The sequence below is a fragment of the Taeniopygia guttata genome, chromosome 4 (assembly GCF_048771995.1).
Source record: "Taeniopygia guttata chromosome 4, bTaeGut7.mat, whole genome shotgun sequence".
NCBI classification, from domain to species: Eukaryota; Metazoa; Chordata; class Aves; order Passeriformes; family Estrildidae; genus Taeniopygia; species Taeniopygia guttata.
The window spans coordinates 40,046,613-40,068,032 of NC_133028.1; the positions used below are offsets into that span (position 1 = coordinate 40,046,613).

The following is a 21,420-nucleotide window of genomic DNA, read 5'->3' on the forward strand; positions in this document are numbered from 1 at the left end:
TCTAGTCAGCAAGAACCTCCCCATATATCTAAAGGGACTGTTGGTAAGGCCAACTGAAAAATAAATTTCAGAAACTCCTCCAGAACTGCAACAATATTCAGGACCTTTTTTCAGAATAAACAGGAATTACATTTATTTTCTGGATTTGCTTTTTACTCCTTTCTTGACACCAAAACTACTGGCATTTTATGATATGCTGTTAGCTGTTGAGAAAGCAGGAGCATGACAGCTCTGGGGGAATCTGAAATCCAAACTGCTTGACCTAAAAAGTTTATGGTGACCTATGGTCCTTCTTGTCTCCCACTTGCCCCAGAAAATAGGAAGAATAACAAATAGCACTTCATAACTGCAGGGTTTTGCAGGTGCTTACAAGGAAAGAACATAACAGAAGAGCTAGAACCTGAAAGCAAATAAATCCAGAAACAGACTGCAATAAACTCAGAAGCATGGCTAGAAGATCACTATGGCAGCAGTATTTAAATAAATCAAGAAGGAATAATTGTATCTCATTTTTTATATTCCTTTTGTTATTTCTGCTAGTAGAATCACAGATGTTTACTATTATTTTAGCAAAATTAGTTTTAAAAAGAATGTTTCAACCAATATAGTGCATTTCACATAGTCACTGTCAGAGGTGTCTTTTTCTGATAGCAAGTTCTTAGACTGAGAAAGAATTCTGTAATTAAATAGTTCAGAGAGATGTAAAATATAATTAGAAATATACATATAGGTGCATATTTAGAGTAATAGGAATTTCTATGAGTTATATTTTTAATGTATTTTATTTTGAAAACCCAGTGTACTTACAAGTCTGTGTATTTATTTCTACAATTTTCTGATTCCCTTCAGGAAAGGGAATGAAATCTTGTGATTTCAATGAGGATCAATTGGGAAAACTTCAGTCCATTTTCCTGCACTTCATGTCATCCCATTCACTTTTCTTGCTTTCACTTTGTTTCATAATTTTATATTTTTTTAACATTTAATTTCTTCTCCTCTCTCTTTGTTTAACTTTCTTCCTTTTGGTCCTTTTCACTGCACCTCATTTCATCTCCATACATTTGGCTGTAGTCACTCATTTCCAAATTTTCGTGTTTTTTTTTAATTGCATTTTATTTTATCATATCTCCTTGCCAGAGTGTTTGTTACACTTTCTTCTCTGATTTCAAGATTGAATTTCCTTTCCTGAAAGGAAGGTATGCAGGGTATCACATTACCCTTATAGGAGGATTAACAGCACAGACCTAGTCTCCATGGACCACAATCACACTTAACTATTTTGGTGTAAGCCCAGTAACAAATAAAGGTCCCATACTAAGTGCTATTGTTCTTAAGAATGGAGGGAATGGCTTTTGTTCCAAACTCTTCTGATTGTCAATTTAAAATTTCAGTGTTGACTGCCTCAAAGTCTTAATATTCTACCCGATTACTTTCTGGACTTATAAATTTTAACCATTCTTAAAAGTAAATTATAGTTATCTCTCAACATATAGTAAAAATGCTGACTTCCCTGTAGATCATTTTAAATTTATGTCTAACATAAAAGATTTAGAAACAGAGCCCAGCATGGCTGGGCAGGAGAAACAATACACATCAAAATTCTGAATGTGTCCTTTTTTGCCTTGGTTTACAAGGGTAGGAAAACTGTGCTTGGTCTTTGAAACAGCTGTGAAACCTGCCAGGTTTACAGTACTGCTGGCACAGAAAGAGCAGGATAAGCTACCATGCACTGGACAGGTAGAGTGACTAAACTGGCCAAATTTGAGTCAATAGGTATCCCACATATATTTCCATGTTTCCAGTCTTCCCTAATCCTGAGTGGGAATGTCTCCTGAATGGGAATCCCTAATGGCAAAAGATATAGGCACTGTACCTGAGCTGTATTGCCTAGATTCTCTTTTTCAGCTTCCTGATAGACACATGAGAATTGTAATTGCAAATTCCATCTCAGAATATTCTGTAATTCTGTAAAATTTCCTACTAATCTATTTTCAATTCACATAACCTACACACATATCTGTCTTTTTTTTTTTTTTTCTTTTCATGGGCCACAGTTTAGGTATGACTGGGTATATGGTGTTTCTTCCAGTCTTCTGTAGGTGCTAAATCCCTATAGATTTTTTACAGCCTTCTGTAGGAGCTAGGTTTAAGACACACCTCTGCGCACAACATTTTTTATTGACTATTAGAACATAGTTTATTTCTGGGACACATAAGACCATGTTATAACAGCGGCCTTGAAGTATTTAAGGTAACTGTGAAAGAGAATTAGAATTTGGAGGTGCTAAGATAAGTCCTATAACAGAATACTAATAGGTATTACTTCAAAAATCATGTTTGCTAGTAGAAAGATTCCTACTTGAGTTAGCAAAGGTCACCTCAAATTAAAAACAAACTACAGTAAAACAAGTTGATAACAGTACTTCTTCAAATTCCTTTCATTATAAGAAGAAAATAAAGATACAGCACATTGGATCTAAGTCTAAACAGCTAAGGGAAAGGTAAATACTATAAAGAATGCATAAAATCCTTGTTTAATTATTTTCATAAAAGTATGACAAATTAAATTAATTAAACAAAGCAATGAGATTACTGCTGGCAAAGTCAGACATCGGAAGGCCCAAAATATGTTAAATAGAAACAAAATATAATGGACCCAAATTGGTAACCACATAATTGGTTATTTGTCAGGATTATACAATAACCCAAATATAATGAATTAAAGGCAAAAGATGAGCACATAAAGCTTCAGCATATTATGAGAAGAGAATGAGCATCTTAAATTATGGGCATGCCAAAGTTATATAATATTCACCTTTTTTTGCAACATCACAGTGCACAAGAAAATTCTTGGCTTAACAGAATTTTTCTTCTCTATAATTACTTCAGTGTCTGGGTTCACAGAGAAAATACTTTTAGTACAGAAGTATTTTGCAATTTCTGTCTCATTCTTTACATTTTATTGTTGCTTGACTCTATTTTTATCAATGCTCTTTTCTCTACTGTTCTCATTGACTGGGGCTTTCACTCATGCAACACTATAATCAAAAGCAAATCTAATCTATTTCTTGAAGAGTTTTCTCTATATATAAACTAAAGAATTTCACTAGGCTGAGAGGGAAAATTATTCTGACGTACTTAGTAATTTTATTTATTAATTATAGATATAGATAAGTGTTGACTGTAGCTTGATTCATTGATTCCTATTAAATCTAGCTCTATGTTGAATAACTATTAAATAAGCACTTTATTTTAGTATTGAATGAAGTGATATTGCTACCATTTGCATCCCAGGTTGAGTACAAGTACTGGAAGGTTCTTACTGCATTTGTAATTGGTCCTATATTAATATTTAGACTGCTTAAGAGACCTTCTCTACCCTACATTATTTAAACAGCTGCCTCCTCTTACTCCTGTACCTTGTGCCCTGCACAAACAAGTCCTTGCTTGTCTTATTCACAAAGGAGGCTTTTGCTAGAAAGCCATCTGTGAACTATATTGTAAATTCATGTGTACTTGCAGAGGAGGGAAAAGAATGAGAGAAATGGAAACCTGGAAGCAAGGCTCGTTGCTGATAAATCCATGCTGCACAAATAGGTTAAATTTCTATCATTTCTAAGAATCAACCTCCTGCCCAGAAGCAGAACACCAGGGCTCTCCTTCTGCTGGATCCCCAGTGTAGATGCTACACTACATGTGTGGTACAGGTAGTGCTAACAAGCTTCCATATGATCTTACGTGTTGACCAATGATTTGCAACATGCTGACTAGGAGCTGCCTAGGAATTTGCCCTGACAACCACTGACAACCAACTTCAGTTACTTTAAAAAATAATTTTTTCAGTGTTTTGAGGGTTTTTTTGTTTGTGGGTAGTTTGGTCTTTTTTTTTTTTTTTTTTTTTTTAATACGGCAAACATTCCCAGCATCTTCATGTTAAATTCTAAACAAAGATTCTTCGTATATGGTGAGTCAAGGTGAGTGCCCCTACAGCATAATTGATAAAAGTTACTTTGTATCTGAAATGATGACATCTTCTTATAATCAATGCAATGAAACCAGAAAGCTACTATTACATTGTAAGAAAACTAGCACAAAGAGTAAAAGCACAAAGAATAAAAGAATCAGAAAGAAAGGGTCAGAGGTATAGAAACATGAATTCCCACTCTAAGTGAAAATAGGACTCTGAAAGAATAGAGATTTAAAAAATCATACTTTAGCAATATAAAATGTTTTGATTCACTCACTAAATTGGAGAAAAATACTATGATTCTGCTTACAGTCTCCATTAAAAAGTGAGCGTATTTTTGAAAAAGTGTGCAGCATCTTCCCACGTTGAAAGGCTTGTTAGAAATAAAAGACACTACAAAAAATTAATTGACAGGCCTTATTTCTAGGGTCAATCCATCAGCATCTTCCAAAGGGGGAAAACACAGACTTCATCAAAGTATTGCCTATTACATCATAAGTACGGAATCACAGTATGGTTAGGGTTGGAAGGGACATCTGTAGATATATTTTCTCTAAATGAGAGAATATTAACTTTTTGCCTATGCAAATAAAAGTAGCAACTGATCCTTGCATTTCCAAATAATAAAGCATAAAAGTCAAAAATAGGAAGTTTATCCAGCCTGTGTAATTTGCCTCAGGGTAAGTTGAAGAGTGTTCCCACAACAATACATAGTGCATTCAGAGCACAGGAAAAGATAAAGGGATACTCAGAGCAGTGTTGCTCCAGAGGAAATATTTGAGAAGGTGCCCAACTCTATTATAAATTTTTCTCCCTTTTTAGATTTTTTTTTCCCAATCATCATGCTACTTCTCAACTTTTTTTTTTCTCTTTTCTTTGTTCGGACTCATTTTGTCACATAACAGTATTGACTTTTGTCACATTTTTCCTGATCTCTACACCACCAGATCTAAAGATTTATGCTCTAGTTCCCCAACAAAATTCTTTTTCATGACTTATTATTTTATGAATGAAGAGTGAATAACAGTGGAATTCTCAGTTTTAATGATTATCATAAATTTTGCTGCTGTGTAGTGGTGTAAAAAAATCAGATAAATATATTTATTCCCAAACATGCCCAAAAAGGGCAGCAAAAAATTAGATGAAATTGCAAAATACAGTGAAACAAAAAGAACTTAGCAGTTTTGGAAGGACAATCTGAGTGACAGGAAAATTTTTTCTCAGCTGTTTCAATATTGATTCATCAAATCATTAAAGTCGTATGACAATCATTGCATGGTTTAGATTTTTTATTTTACCACCAAGATAGATGATAACCTATTGGGTAAGTTATTGGGGCAGATCAGCAATATCTGCTGTATAAATGGAAATTATTATTTAATGTAGCTAAAAAATAATAATGGTTATCCTTACATGAACTCAGTATTTTCATATGCATATTTCAGATGAAGGTCACCTTAGTGTTAAGCTCTATGATTTTATTGCACTGTAAAACATTCTTTGTAGAATCATTATATAAATCAAATTGAATACTACCTATACATAAGGCTGATAATTCCCAGAACAGTAAAATCAAAATGTTCTGAAAACAGAGTGATTTATTTTTCCTAGCTTCTTACTGAATCTATGGACCACAAATCTTTTGATACAGAAATCTTAATGAATATGTGTATTGCAAATAAATTTTCATCCATTAAATTTCATTCTCTATTTCATTTTCTATTCATTTCAAATAAAGATCTATAATCAAGCAAACCAGAATAGGCAGTCACTTTTAAATTTTGGTTCTTAAATAGTATAATATGAGTTGCAACAAATACTATATGGTAAAATAGAAATGTCACTTCTCTCTCTGAATATTATTCAAATCCTGTTTCAATCCTTAAACAGGATTATCTTTTAGAGGGATTAAAATAAATGACATTTCATAATGACTGATTAAACAATAAATTAAACAAGATTTTTTTATTACTGCACAGAAAGTTACTATCACTCTAACATAGTTATTATGATTGGAAGAAAGGCTTTTACAACGTCACATTATTTGGGAGTGTGACAGGGTTAATGGCAGGATCAGAGTTTTCATAGAAATCAGACTATTCAGACACCTTTGAGACTTTCCCTGACCTGAGCTTCCAATATGGTTTATGGCTATATGGGATGTCTACTCTGAAAACACTGTCTGTTTTATTATGTAATTAAGTAAATTACATAAAGTTCTACATGACTGTGAGAAAACACCTTTATTTTCCTGTAGCAGCATGGTGTAGGCTCTATAACCACACCTCTCTGAGAACTGTTCCATGGCTCATTTTCATTCCCTCACTCTTAAAAAAAAAAAAAATAGTAAATATTTTCCCAAGAATTACATTCTCTGTGCTCAGAAAACAGATTCATTAGTTTCTATTGGCAATTAAATCTTTAGCAGCCAATATTTTTTCTGGGTTTATGGTCAAGCTGCAAGAAAAGAGAATTTTAAGAATAGGTCTTTGTTACACTTCTGAAAACAGAAGTAGATATGAATATTAAAATCCTTGCTGTCACTTCTCTGATGTGTACAGATTTGGCTCTTCAGCCATAGAAGCAAACATACATGCATGATACACTGTCACAATATGATGAACAACAGCACCAAAACAAACTTCTCTGGGTTCACTACTGTGTGAAAAGACATAAAAAAAGCACAAAAAGAATTCATGACTACTTCATACAGATAGCAATCATATTTTACTTTCTGAACTACTGAATTTCTGGAAATCAACTGATACTTAAAAACAAGCCACTACTCAGATACAAATAGACTGGGCTGTTCCTTTGCATGACATATGGAAAGTCTTCTTCAAGGCCTGCTATTCTGAAGATGCAGAAAAGAGCACACTGAAAACAGCAGCTTCATCAGGTAACAACACATTTCCTCCTGTCTGGAGGAAAAAAAACCCAAATTCTTCCTTATGAGCAAGAGTAGAAGGCTGTAAAACACCTCATATTTTCCACATTATCCTGCTGTCACCCTGCAGAATCTGCTATTGTGCTGAAATAGCCTGAGACAAAGAGGTAGTAAAACATAGGATAGGGGCAAGGACAATTCCCCTCTCCTTTAACTGTCTTCCCCCGAGGAAGCTGCTTGTACAAAGCTTGCTATCATCATCCACTGCAGAAAAATGTTCTAAAAACATTTTATTGGCTTTGACAGCCTTCAGTGGGAGCGTGGTTTTAGATTTACCCGCTGATCTGAGCAACAAAAGTAGACCTTGGTCTCCAAGTAAAGTCATCATTTAGGCAGAATTGGGGTCAGCAATTGTTTAAGTTAAATCTGCAATGGAATTTCCACTACCTTTTGGTGTTTAAAAGAATCTAAGTAGCAGTAGCACACCAGAGTCCTCTATCTCAAACGTTTAGCTTGTGACAAGAAGCAAGCATCTAACTCTGTTTTATACCATTTTATCACCATTATCCTGCAAAAGAAAAAAAAAAAAAAAAAAAAAAAAAAAAGCCAAAAGGATATAGAAATTTGTTGTGTACAGTACAAAGTTCACCTATGGGCAAAACACACAAAGTTTGATAGAATTGTGAAAATATCTTCTTTTTTTTCTTCTTCTTTTTAAAGTTAAAATTCATTGTAGTTGAGGAAAGAAAATAATGGCTAAAAGAAAAAAAATAAATAAAATCTCCAAACAGTAAACTGATTCTCTACTTGTTGCTGACTCATCTTTTATACCTGAATGAAAATAAACTAAATTTCTTGTGGTAAAGAGTTATCAATTATATACTCCACTCTCCATTTAGAAAAAGGTTTATAAAAGACATAGAGGATCAAACTTTCCTTTTCCTTCTAAAAATTATATATTTTGAAGCTCAATTAACTATCCAATGAATTGTCCTAGTTCATAAGAAATTATAAAGCCTCTACTTTAAAGAGGCTTAGGAAACCATCACAACATAAGAATTTGCCGATTTTTAGCAGTTCAAAATAAAATTTGTTTGGACAGTAAAAGCTCAAATTGGTTAATGTGAAGGTCTGGATCTTTTTTTCAATACATAGAAGCGATTCCTCTAAAGCCAGTATTCTCCTTATAGCATAATTTTATGTTCCCATTAAAAACTCATCCTAAATCCACCCTGAAACATTAGTATACACCTTTGGACTGTAGAAATGCTGGGGTTTTATCTGGAAGGGTTTTGAGAGTGCACAGATGGCTATTACAGATTACCAAAATGGGGCTGTGCAATAACAGTGCCAGCTGTGTAACAACCAGTCCATCTCTGAAAGAGATTGCAAATTCAGAGGTAATCCTTTCAGCTCTGAGAGCTGCTTCAGATGAACTGAGGCTCTACATTAGGAAGACAGAATTCTTTTAGAAAAAGGACAGAATGCTTCTATCATATTTGCTATTAAAACAGTGTTTGCATAGGTGTTTCAGGGGAACAAAAGAACCCAAATATTCTCTTTTATATTATAATGATTATACCACTCAACATTCAGCTCTGTTGTATTTTAATCTTTCTAATCTGACCATAAAAAATTAATTCCAGAGAGGTTAGATCAGTGGAGAGAGTTACTAGAGGGGCAGGCTGCTTTCTAGACCATTAATCCTTGCTGACGTCCACAGTGATTGAAAACTATCTCTTGAGGAATATTTGCTAGTTTATTTGAAAATCTATGATGTCTTTGCATGTCATTAAAGTAGTGGGGAAAAAAACACATGAAAATTAAAAAGAACTGCGCTCAAAACCCAGCCCCTGAATATTTTAATTCTGACACCATGTTTTTACTTTCTTTAAAGAGGCAACAATTCCCCACAAAATTTGGCTTCTCCTTCATTTTCTTTCCCATCCTTTGCCCACTGATAGATTTTGCAATTTGAGATCCATATTTCACTAAATGACTTTTTGATAACTGCTGAGTTATATATATTTGGTATCCTAGGGCTCAGTGCAATAGGGATTGACATTAATAAGTATCTTGCAGAGAAGGAATTTTGATATCAGCCACAAATAATTAAAGTAAAACTCTAAATAATTCTATCATCATTATGAATGCAGGACCACCTACACAAAGGTGTCAACAATGGCACATAAGACTGAACAACAAAATTGCTATCACAGCAGATACTGCTTTCTGCTGAAACACTGAAGACAAAATAAACTATACTCATTTTCTCCTGCATTCAGATTTAAGCAAAACTCTTACTCCATACTGTAGAAATGTAGAAGTCACTATATTTTCCATGTTTATACTTAAATAAATACATGAATGAAGCAAGTCTTCTTCCAGTCTTATTGGCCTTTTTTTCCTCTATCATGAAGAACTGGATCTCATCCTTACTCAATACAAGGAACCTGATCCCGGGAAAGTATCAGTATCAACAAAAAAAATAAAAACAAAACAAAACAAAACTAAACAAAAAAAAAACCTCAACTGGGTTAAGGACTTATATAAACTCAGAGTTTAATCAACTGGGGACTTAAAATTTTTAGCATGTGCTTGTAAATCTTAAGTAAAATTTTTCCTGCCAGAAGTTAAGGAGAGTTTTTCATGAGATTTGAACTGAATGAACAAAAATAACTGGGTTAAGTTTGTGGCATGGCAGTATGGCTCTATCCTTTCAGAGGCTGCAATTCATAAATCTATGTACAAAGGTAGAAGACAGATACTAGTTTTAAAAAAATCTTCATCAGATCATATGTAAAATACATGGCTTGAGGGGATAGGAAATATTCTTATGGCTGGCTAAGCAGGAAAATTGACTTGACTACATCATCTCCTTCTAGAAACAGAGATGGTACTGACCATAAAACCTTTCAATAGTTCCTGCAGCAATGTCAGCTGGAGTTCAAGCAGTACCAAAGACTGCCAGTGTCCTTTACAAGGAAAAGTTACTATCCTGTTAATGATCTGTTTTGTTTTCCTGATAATGTCATTTGTCGTGGTTTATGTCTGATTTATACCACTATTAAGGAATAAAATCATAGGTATTTGGATTTGCAATATAACATTTTAATACTAGTCTTTTTCCAAAAGTTCACATATTTTTTTCAGTGGAAGAGGTCATTATTTAGTGCTTCTATTAGGGTAAATCCAGGCTTCTAAGCTGAGGTTTTTTTTCATTCAGATTTAATGGCTCTTTTATAGACAATTGTATCATAAATTGTTTTAACTATTCTATTTGGTCCTTTTTTCTATTAAGAATTATTATTGTGCCTCTGGCTTAGGAACTTTACTTGCTAATTCTCATTTTCTCACATCAGTTTTAGGGCTCCACTTCCTGGAAGGCTCCGAATATTTTATGGACATTTCTCATGTTCTAACCTTCATCTGAGAAATGAACTCTTTCTTAGTTTGAGGTGGATTGTCCAACCAGGGCAATGACATTACATACATTGAAGATCACTTTAAAAAAAATAAAATTAAGGACAGTAATTTAATTCCTTCTAATCATCCCAGGGAGAGAGTTACCAGAGCTGAAATTATAAATCTTTTTTGGAAGATGCATCAGATTTGCACTATTAGAACATGGCTTTTTATTTTCACGTGGTGCAAACCAGTCATTGCGTAACTTCTTAAAATCCATTAAAAGTGTTTCATTCACTGGACATAACGAAAGTAAAACCTCAATAAAATTATTTGGAGACCACCATACAGTACATTCTCTAGCTAGGACAGTTAGATAGATGGTAGGAAAGATAAGTAATTAGTTGCCAGATAGATAATTTAATAGCCAGGGCACATTAAGAGAAAAATGGCTCTTGAAACACATATTGTAGTTTAAGAAGTTGACAAACACTGGGTATTCCAACAGAAAACCCACCTAAAACCAGATCCTTATAAGCAATGGTATTTTTTGTCTACTGGTTTAATTCCTTTCCTCCCCCTTTGCTTAAGCAGATAAAGGTTGGAAAATTAATAACTTTTGGTAGAAATTGAAGGAAATGCTTGCAGGAAGAAGCAGGGTAGGAGACAGAATTATCACATATTTAGTAAAATTAAGCTGTTTATTAAGGGAGATTTTTTTTTGTGGTTTCTTCCCAGAATATATATTCACTAACCTGTTTACGTTTGGCTAGCCCACCTTGCATATCTGTTTTCCTTCATCTAAACTGCGACACTTAATTCTTTGACCAAGCACAATACTTTTAGTGTATTTCATCCCACTCCTTTACCAACAATTTCTGAGTGAGGCTGGTTTCTATCTTCTGCAATTTCATGCATTTATATATGTATATTTATATACACATATTTCAAATATGGTATTAATTACATTTCTCTTTTATCCACTAAAGACAATTAAGAGCTATGAGATTAGAATGACACTCCTTCACTTTATGTCAGAATTTAAAGGGAATTTTCTGTGGCAACTTTTGTCTTTTCAATGCACATTTCAAATTAAAAAAAAAAAACAGAAAAGAATATCAAACCCAAAGATGCAAAATTTGTTAAGTTTGCTTCTTTCTTATTACAAAGAATATAGTGCAAATAAAATGTATATTTATAGGACAGAGACTACACATAACAGTTCAAGTAAAGAGGTGTGTTCTTATAACTTCCATAACAATATTCTCATAAGTAATGGGTACTATTTTCATTTAGACATTGTAAAAAAACACTGGTTTCACCTTCCCTTGGAAATAATGATACTTTATTTTGCTATTGGTATTTCAAGTTTTTGTATTGGTATATAGGTAGTTCTTTTAAGATTATAAGCATATCAAATACCTTATGTACCAAGTTATAGACTTCACCTTAAAAGTCTCAGCTTAGCATAATATAGATCCAAATCACTACCAGGAGTTGAAAGCAGAAATAGGATTCTAGGAAAAGAAACAGTAAAAAAATGTCTCACATGCATGTTTTCCTTGTAGGAGTAGTTAACATTTTTGAGCTGTATAAGAATGCCAAATATTTCAATGAATTTCATTCTTTCGCCAAGCATCCCAAAGTGCTGTTATTCCAAATTTTACAGAATGACTGTAAAAGCCCTCAAAAATTGCACTAAGAGCAGTGACAAAATGTCTTCCAATTGTATTCTTATTCTGTTATCCTCAGTAAAAAGAAAAGGAAATATGATATTGTGTGTGACAAATGTGACAATACCTGGACGTGCACATGTAATGCTAAAAACAATGACCTAAGCTTAACATCCTACAATAAAGAGCATCTATGCTATTGCCTTGAATTAAAAATTGCTTCAGTTGAACCAGTACTTTTGTCCTGACTTCCATTTCTAGCTATAACAAGCCATGAAAGGAATGACCCAGTAGTACTTTCATATCGCCACATGCATGCACACACACAGTAATAATGGTATGCATTCCCAGGACCCAGCAGGTTATTGAAAGGGAAGTTATTCAGCCCAGGCCTGATGAAGGGAAAATACAAGATTACAGCACATGTGATGTCCTGCAGAGAGTCCAGGGATGTCTTATTCAGCAGTGTGCTCCAGCTGCAGCACAATACTGAGCTCAGATTCATCTGTCTTCTCAGCAAGGAAAATTAGGCAAAACAGAACCTCATGCTGCCACAAATCTAATGCTTTAAACTAAACTACTAGAAGTACCTCTATTAGATACAGGACAGTGTACTCCACCTGTCTGGAAGCACGAGAAACCTCCTCCAATTTGCAAAGGTGTCATCACCAGTACTTGTGGCAAGGCATTGCCACTGAGAAGTCATACCCATCTTCTCTTCAGCCATATCTTCCACCAACAATATCTGTGTAGATCACAGTGGTCTACTGACTTCTTTGAAAGCCCTTTCTTTACCCTATTTTAATTTTTTGCATCACAGAAGACCATGTCTTTCTGACATAAGAACAAGGGAAAGCCCTATCAAAAAACAAAAAATAAAAGCAGTTTATATATTTAGAACTATAAAAACCACTGTTTCTGTTTCATATGTGGCTAGGATGTTTTTATAAATAGTTTATAAATCATAGAATCATAGAATGGCTTGGGTTGGAAGGTACCTTAAAGATCATCTAGTTCTAGTCCCTTTGCTGTGCACAGGGACATCTTTCACTTAACCAGGTTGCTCAGGGCCCCATCCAACCTAGCACTGAAAATTTCCATATTTCCTCTGAGCAAACTGTTCCAGAGCCTCACCATCTTCTCAGTAAATAATTTCTTTCTAATATCTAATCTAAACCTCCTCTTTTTCAGCTGGAAGCCATTCTCCTTAGTTCTATCTCTACAGGCCCTCTCCATCTTTCTTGTAGGCTCCCTTCAGACTGCAATAAGGTCACCCTGAAGACTCCTCTTTTCCAGACTGAACAATCTACATTGCCTTAGCCTTTTTTCATAGGAGAGGTACTTCATCCCTCTAATTACCTTGCTAGCCTTCCTCTGGAATTGCTCCAACAGGTCAGTGTTCTTCCTGTGCTGGGAACCTCAGAGCTGGATGCAGTATCCAGGTGGGGTCTCACCAGAGCAAAGCAGAGCAAAATGGAATCACCTCCTAAATGTTCAGTAGACTTTCATCTTAACATACACCTTTCTTGTCAGTTTTATGGTGAAAGACAGAAGAGAACAATCAGAGACATTATTTCCTAACAAATCTTTTCTCATATATTGGTCTCCTCTCCCCTTGGTCTCTAACAGCTCATTCAAATTAGTGATTATCAGTAGGTAATAGCATTTAGGAGAAGCTCACAGTTGCACCACTGACTTAATGGCAGATGATTTTCTCCCTGTGAGATTCCTGAGCATATGCCCTCCTCGGTTTAGGATGTGGCTTCTCTTGGCAATGTGAAAAGATACAGATGGCTTAGATTGTAGCCATCTTCTCTGAAGGATGAGCTATTACTATTAATGATGATAAAAGAGCCTTATACTGTTTCCTCTACCACGTTAGAGCTGTAAAAGTCAATTAGAAAAGTCTGGTTACATAAATTATTGTCTCATTTTCCATCCCTCCAGAATTCAACTGGTCAAGGAGGATGACAGTTCATATGAGCCTTTTCTTCCAAACCTCTACTGAACATGGAGTCTGTGCTTACTAGATAGGAAGCTTCAGGTGTCAGTAAGACCATACTGCAAACTAAAGCCAATAGAGAAAGATCACTTGCCCTTTTGAATAATTCAAAATTCATGATTAACAAGTGTAGCTAGACATTCAGTTTATAATCCTTTCAGATTTACAAAATCATGTTTTTCTGCTTTATGATGCATATAAATATTTTTTTACCTGCAGAGAGATACTACAGTCAGAAAAATGAAGGGCTTTGCAACGAAGAGTAAAATTTCCTTTCCCACTGAGCACTCCACAACAGATAACACTCAGGTTGTAGGTGACAGAAGCATGGAAGATTCTTTTAAGAAGCTTGTAATACTATTGAGCTACTGTGCTTTTGTGAGTTTGCTGGGCCCAAGTTGGGCAACGCCCTGGGAGCTCCCCTGGCAGGGGCGACCCTCCTGGAGCAGTTCTGTGTCAGGAACGAGAGACACATTGGACTTTTTAGGTCTTCAGCTTCTGTTTATTTTTATCTTATCAAAACTTCAGCACACTGTCTGCACCAGACTCTGTGTGCAGGAAAAACAGCACAAAAATGGCTAAAAATCTCTTGTTACAAGGCCTTTTAAGTCTAATCAAAAACTAAGCTACCCAATTAAGAAGTGACACCTAAATTATTTTCCTTTCTAACCCAATAACTGACCCCTAAAGACCTGTAATGCAGATTTTTCTACCCAATTACAAGATACCACCTAAACCCAAGAAGAAGAAAGAAGAAGAAAGAATAAGAAGAAAGAATAAGAAAAAATAAAAAAGAAGAAGAAAGAAGAAGAAAGAAGAAGAAGAAAAGAACTCAAGGTAACACCCTGTACCCTCCATCTTCTATTCATCTATAACATACTAAAAATCCTAAAACAAAAATTTCTCACCCATGTGACATACTACACTACTCTGTACAATCTCTACAACCTATTTCACACTTTTGTGGTTTCTAGTTCACCTTGAGGATTTGGAAGTTTTCTCCATGAATGAGGGTCAAAGTCACTGCTCCACTGGAGGTCAGAACACCCCAGAGCAGACAGAGAAATATTCCCAGTGCCCTGGGTTTCCACATGCTTTAAAGCTACCAGTCCCATGTGTATACAAAGATATTCTTGAATCTATTCTTTAAAGCAAATGAAACTGGCTACAAAGAGACAAGTTTTATATTTAATAAAAAATATTAGAAAATATATAACTTTCCAGTTTTAGTTAAGTGAAATATTTGATACCTAGTAGAGAACATATCAATTTTTTTAGTTTAACAACCAGTTTTCCTGTAGCAAGGAAATACAGCAATGAATACAAATATGTTGTTGCACAATATCAACAACAAGTTTTAATACGGCAAGAGTTCACTAAGAGTCTGGGCATGGAAAAGTTGCAAATATTTTTCCTACCTGTATTATTTTATTCTATAATATCAGCTGCTAAACATTTATTTCAGAGGCGAGGTACATCACTTAAAACCTTAAGCTATACATCTAGGTTTCCAGCCAAGTTTTTAGGTTTTCCATTTTCTAGGGTTATAAATAACTGCAAATGTAGTAACTTCAACCATCTTCTTTGATTTACTTCACTTCTACCCTATTCACTGCCAGCTCTTGGACTAGTTCTAGCCATTACATGACCAAAAACCCATATGCTAGATTTATGTCTTCTATTCTTTCTCCTATATTCTATTTTTTCCACAAAACACAATTTTTAGCTAATGACCATTTCTTCATTTTAGGGAATGTAGCAGGCCTAGTTACTACCTCCAGCTTATATGTGAGATCATGTAGCTTTAAAGAGTTAAAACAGGTCCTTTAAAACAGGACCTCAATCAAAATATTGCTTGCAATTTCTTCCCAGCTCTTGTGAGGTGAATTGGAGAAAATCCCTGATCCCTCTTGCTGTGCACCTTTTACGACACAGGCTGCATATCAGTAACCTAAAATATCTCATTGGTCCTAAAGCAACTAATTTATGGTGAACTTAAAATGCACACATCCAGAAAATAAGGATAGCACAGATTTCACTCTAATTTAATCAATGAAGCTCTGCAAAATAAACATTACTCCGAGTGGGCTTTTTTGCTTCCCACTGCACATTTGCTAGTGTTGACTCAAACGATTTACAAAGAGGAAATAAGATATGTAACAGCGTGAAGGGAGAAAGGCACACTTATCTTATTACAGGAAAGAATTTATTATGCTAATTCTTTTTATTTAAGACAAAGTATTTGAATCTAGATGTGATAATTTCTCCTGAATCAACTAGTAAAAAACTGACACTGAAAGTGTTTGTCTGACAAATTTGTCTGCTTTCAGGGAGGCTGTGATTCTGAGGCAGTCTAAAAAGTTATAGGTTCCTCTCATACACAACCAACACAAAAGTGCACCTCTGTCTATAATCTAGGAATTACATTTTTCTGAGTCTTAGATAGGCAAAATTTTTAAAAGTATCTTGTTTTATGCAAAGCAAAAATTGCTGACTTTACCTCCTTTCATACATCAGGATGAGTTTTCCAGTAAAACCTAGGGACTGTAGATGGCAATTTCTCTGCAAATTAAATTCCTGACAGACTTCACTGGCCTTCACCAATTCCTACACAATCTTGATTTGCTGAATCCATTTCTCTTTGTTTTACAAATATATTGTTGATCCTTTCCCAGCAAGTTCTTCCTGTTAAGACTATTTTCCATGTTGAATGGATTCTATTGTGATCAGATGCAAACAATCTAAGCTAAATTTCACAGAAGCATACAACAGCAGCATTTGGCTCTCAGGTTGTCTCAGCCTATAACCCTGCTATGACAACTGCTCCCATGATAAATGATAGGAGCTCACAAACAAGGCAGAGTTGCAAAGGACAGTGGATTTCAAGGAATCATTTGCTGAAATATTTGCAGATAGAGCAGCTTTTTACAATGTCTAGTGTAGCATTTACAGTGCAAAAATGGATATGAGATCCTTTAGCATTCCCTAGCCATACTCATGTTCTCATCTATTTTCACTTGTCTCCCCTTCGCCAGCTTCTTCCCATTCCTCCTAACACACATACACAAGCACACATAAAACCCTCTTCTGCTCAGAAATATTTTCCTAGGAAGTTTCACAAAACAGATTCTGGATAAATACACAAGATTAAGTAAATTACAGGAATAAGAAGAATGCTTGTTAATTGTTTGTGGCACTGGTGTTGGATTCCAAGGAAATTTCTACTGCTTTCTAACTAAAATACCATTTAATATGTAAGTGCAATAATAAATCTTCTGACATGGAATCTAATCTAATTCCCATGCAATAATTTATTTTAAATGTTTTAACCCCTGTAATGCTTATATTTTGACCAAGATTGTGTATAGTCTTAATAAATGGAGTCTTAATAAATGGATGCTAAGAAAATAAAAATTTCTAAACTGCCAGGTAATTTAGACATCTATATCTCCTACATTGAAAATTACATCTATACCTGAACTACCTTCAATCCAAAGAAATATTTTGAAAGAAAGCACTGATTAGTAGTCAAAACACTAGAACAGACTTGAGAGTTTGAAAAACTTTATTTCCTCTACTGTGCAAAGGAAAATATTATTTCTGCCTGAGAAATACACAGTGGTGTGTATAGACTGAAGACTCAACAAGGCTGCAAAACCTTGTCCCTTAAGGAAACACCTGTTAGGATTTAATCTTGCATTTATCTCAGGGTAAACCAATGCAGTGTTATTTTCCAAATGAAATGAGATTCTCAAAATGTAATCAGACACAGGATTTCATTCTGTTTAATTATATGAGCAGTTACTCAAGGTGAATGAAATATGACAAATAAAAACAATCTTTGCATTTCAACACCTCACAGAGGGGCAAGAAAATATTCCAAAGTCACCCAAAAATATCCTACCAAGAACAAATATTTTTATATGCAATTTTATAGGTCATTACCTTCCATACTTGAGAAACATATTGATTCCCCTTTCAAAGTCTTCCATTTTCTAGGCACTGAAACAGAAAGTAAGAGAAATTTACACATTGACAAGATGAATATTCACATAGGCTAATCTGAACAATCTATCTTAGGTTGAAGATAATATAAAAGTTTCCTTAGATCTAGATTGCAGACCCTGGAGAAAAGAAGGCTATTGTTTCTTGCAATTCAGAGGGAAAAAAAAGGTATCTCCTATCCTGAACATCTGGAGAAATGAAGTCCCAGTGGTGCAGGAAGGATAGGAAGAGCTGCATAACTTAAACAACCGCATTGATGATTTGAATATACCCCCATTATTTTCTTTCCTTGCTGCTTTTTACATAACCAATGCTTTTGTCAGCATATCTGTGAAATCCAAACCAAACCAAGGGAAACTGCTATTGATCACCGACAGTTACAAGAGTGGCCCAGCAGTACTTACTGATATGTGGAATTTTCCTGAGTACAGTACCTTTTTCCATTGCAAAATTAAAAAGGGAAGAAAAAGCATAATGTTCTGTGGAACACTTTCTGCTTAGACCAAGCTCTCTACATATATCATTTCAAACCAAAGCAAGGACTGCTCAGATTCATGCATCTGCACTGAAGCAGGCGAGTTGATTCTGGCATATTGGTTCATTTTGGCATTTTCCAGAATTCACTTGGTTGATTCTGGCATATTCCAGTTAAGTAGAGATACTCCTTGAACCTATGGATACTTAATTCATTGCAGAATATAAAGAATAGATTGAAAGCAACTCATGCCAGTACATTCAAGTGCATGGCATGAAGGATATTCATCTCAGATGCAGACTAATCATACAAATCAAATCTTGGCTCTGAGCCTGGCAGAAACTTTAATTAAAGAAGCATCTAGATTTCTAGGTACAGCTAAAGGTATAATTCAAGCCCATAATAAGTACTATAAACTGCTTCCACTGTCAAACATATCTGAAAGTATTAAGTAGGAAATGAGATATCACCTCTTAATGCATTGTTAAAGGCAGAAAAGTTTGCCAAAACACAGAACTCATAAGACAGATTCCTTGCAGAAGGTGAAAGGCAACCAGGTTTCTTGCTTTCAGTATAGACAATCAAGTTAAATATCAAAGCTGTGGCATTGATAAAAATATCTCTCCTTGTCATGATTTAAACCCAGCTGGAAATGAAACACATGCAGCCGTTCACACAAGTTCTTCCCCACACTCTGCTGGAATGGGGACAAGAATCAAAGTAAAATTCGTATGTTGAGATTAGAACAGAGTAAGAATTGAAAATAATGTAAAATACAATACTAATGGTAAATAATAATAATCATAATGATGATAAAGAAATCCAAATTATGCACAATGTAATTGCTCACCATCCTCTGACTGATGCCAGACTCCCCTTCCTGAATCCAGATTGGCTCCGCCTTCCAGGTAACTCCCCTTGTTTGTATAGCGGGTATGACATTCTGTGGTGGAAAATATCTCATTGATCAGTTCAGGTAATATGTCCCAGTTATGTACCCTGTCAGAGTTTTTTCAGGGTGGTTTTTTACCCTCCCTGTTTTTTTTCAGGGTGTTTTTTTTGTTGTTGTTGTTGGTTGGTTTGTTGGGGTTTGTTGGGGTTTTTTGGGGTTTTTTTGTGTGCCTCCTCACTGGCAGAGCATGAGACAAGAAAAAAGCCCTTAATTTAACACAAACACGATTTAACAAATAAAATCAAAATACCAGTGTAATATTAACATGATTCTCATTCTGAATCCAAAACACAGCACTGCAACAGCTACTGAGAAGAAATTAACTCTACCTTATTGAAACCAGATCACTCCTTTCCAGCATTTCAGGCTGTCTGTACAAAAAAAAAAAAAAAAAAAAAAAAAAAAAAAAAAGCCAAAAAATTGTACAGATTATATAGTTTCACCTTGCACTTGAACAGAGTACATGATCAAGGGGAAAGGATTAATCTGTGGAGAGTTTTGTATTCTCAGTGTTGTTTCTTAGACACAGGCAACTGGTGGTACAGTCATCAGCAATGAATTTTTTTTTTCTGTACTTTCTTATCTGGCTCTTTCAAATCATAGAGAAACCTGCTGGGTTCTCATCCCCACTTATAATCAAATTGAGCTACAGGTTACCCCACTGTGCTTTATCTGAAATTTTAAGTTGGATCTACATTAACTTTGCACATCATCTCATGTGGTCTCATCAGGACTTTAGACAATGCAGAGACTTAGATTTGTTTACCAACTGTATTCCATTCCAGACTACAAATCACCTCTGAAAATGCCAGTGCCTTCTCTCCCCAGTGCATATACCCAAGCACAAAACACTTACTGATTTATCATGCTGATGCAGGAAGTCTTAAATTCAAAAATAATTTTAAAAAATTAAAATTACAGCACTGATTGTTCTTTGCGTAACAGAGCTATAAATAAAAAATAACTCTTTTTTTTGTCAATTACACTACAAAGTTATAAAACTGACCTAAGAGAACAGAAAGTAAAATAAACACCCACATGTTCACTCCTATGTATGATTATAAATGATGAAGAAACACCAAATCCTTACATAGGATTTAAGGCAAATGACACTTTCCTTACAAATTATCAAGTGTTATCCAATATCACTGACATGCTAGCCCAATGGACAGATTTATGAGTTGTTTACATCTTTATTGCAGTGAGGAAAAGTATTAAAATTATTATCTCCTTACAGATGATCATGTTACATCAAATTTTCCCAGGGCTGCATTAATACTGGGGTAAAACTATATATATAAGCTTCTTGATAATTTCCTGATATCAAAATTCCTGCTGGAACAACCTGACAAGCACAACAGGATGCTCTAAGGTCCTCAAAATTTTACATCTATCTTTCCTGGTTCTCTCTAGTATTTGTAGATGTATTAGCATTTTCAAGTACACAATAACACTGTGTATCTAATTCCAGGCACTGACACAAATATGATGGAGGGGTTTGTCAAATCCTTTTTCCCTGTAAAATAGACAAGAAGTAATAAAAGTTCAGAAGGTATCTGACATCTATACACATGGAGAGTTTTTTTGTGTGTGTGTGATTTCTCATTTGTATTTCTTTCACAGATTTTACTATAGCAACTGAAGATAACTCCCAAAAAAACAGAAGAGGAAAACTTCAGCATTTGCATTTTTAAAATATTAGCAAGCAAGCAGAAGTCCCAATTAAGCACATTGGTTTTAAAAATTATTCCATTTTTTTATAAAGAATTAGACCTATTTTTAAAAACTGCTTTTATAATAAATAGGTGCGCTTTTTTCCTTATTTTAGTCAGAGAATCTGATTTAATTCTATGTTTTGGCTCATTTTTGATCTACGTTTGCAGAACAGTTAGTGACTTGTGATGTTCTAAAGGGGATTGCTCAGAAACTGCAGGTTATCATGCAATTTCATCTGAAAAAATTTGTGTTTTTCCAAGACTAACAGGCAAAACTGGGAACTCAGACTTGTGCTCATTTCTGATGGAGAAACATGAGTGAAGACCAAAGAGATAAAT

General features: G+C 34.8%; 1 long non-coding RNA gene across 1 annotated transcript in view; it reads right to left on the reverse strand.

Annotated features, from left to right (window-relative positions):
* Nucleotides 1–19,725, reverse strand: part of LOC140683959 (uncharacterized) — a 117,446-nt gene extending 97,721 nt beyond the window's left edge. The window contains exons 1-2 of the long non-coding RNA XR_012055656.1: nt 19,265–19,725; nt 17,880–17,936 (exon numbers count right to left, since the gene is read on the reverse strand). This is a non-coding gene — a long non-coding RNA (uncharacterized lncRNA). The remainder of the gene's footprint in view (nt 1–17,879; nt 17,937–19,264) is intronic.
* Nucleotides 19,726–21,420: the final 1,695 nt, after the last annotated feature.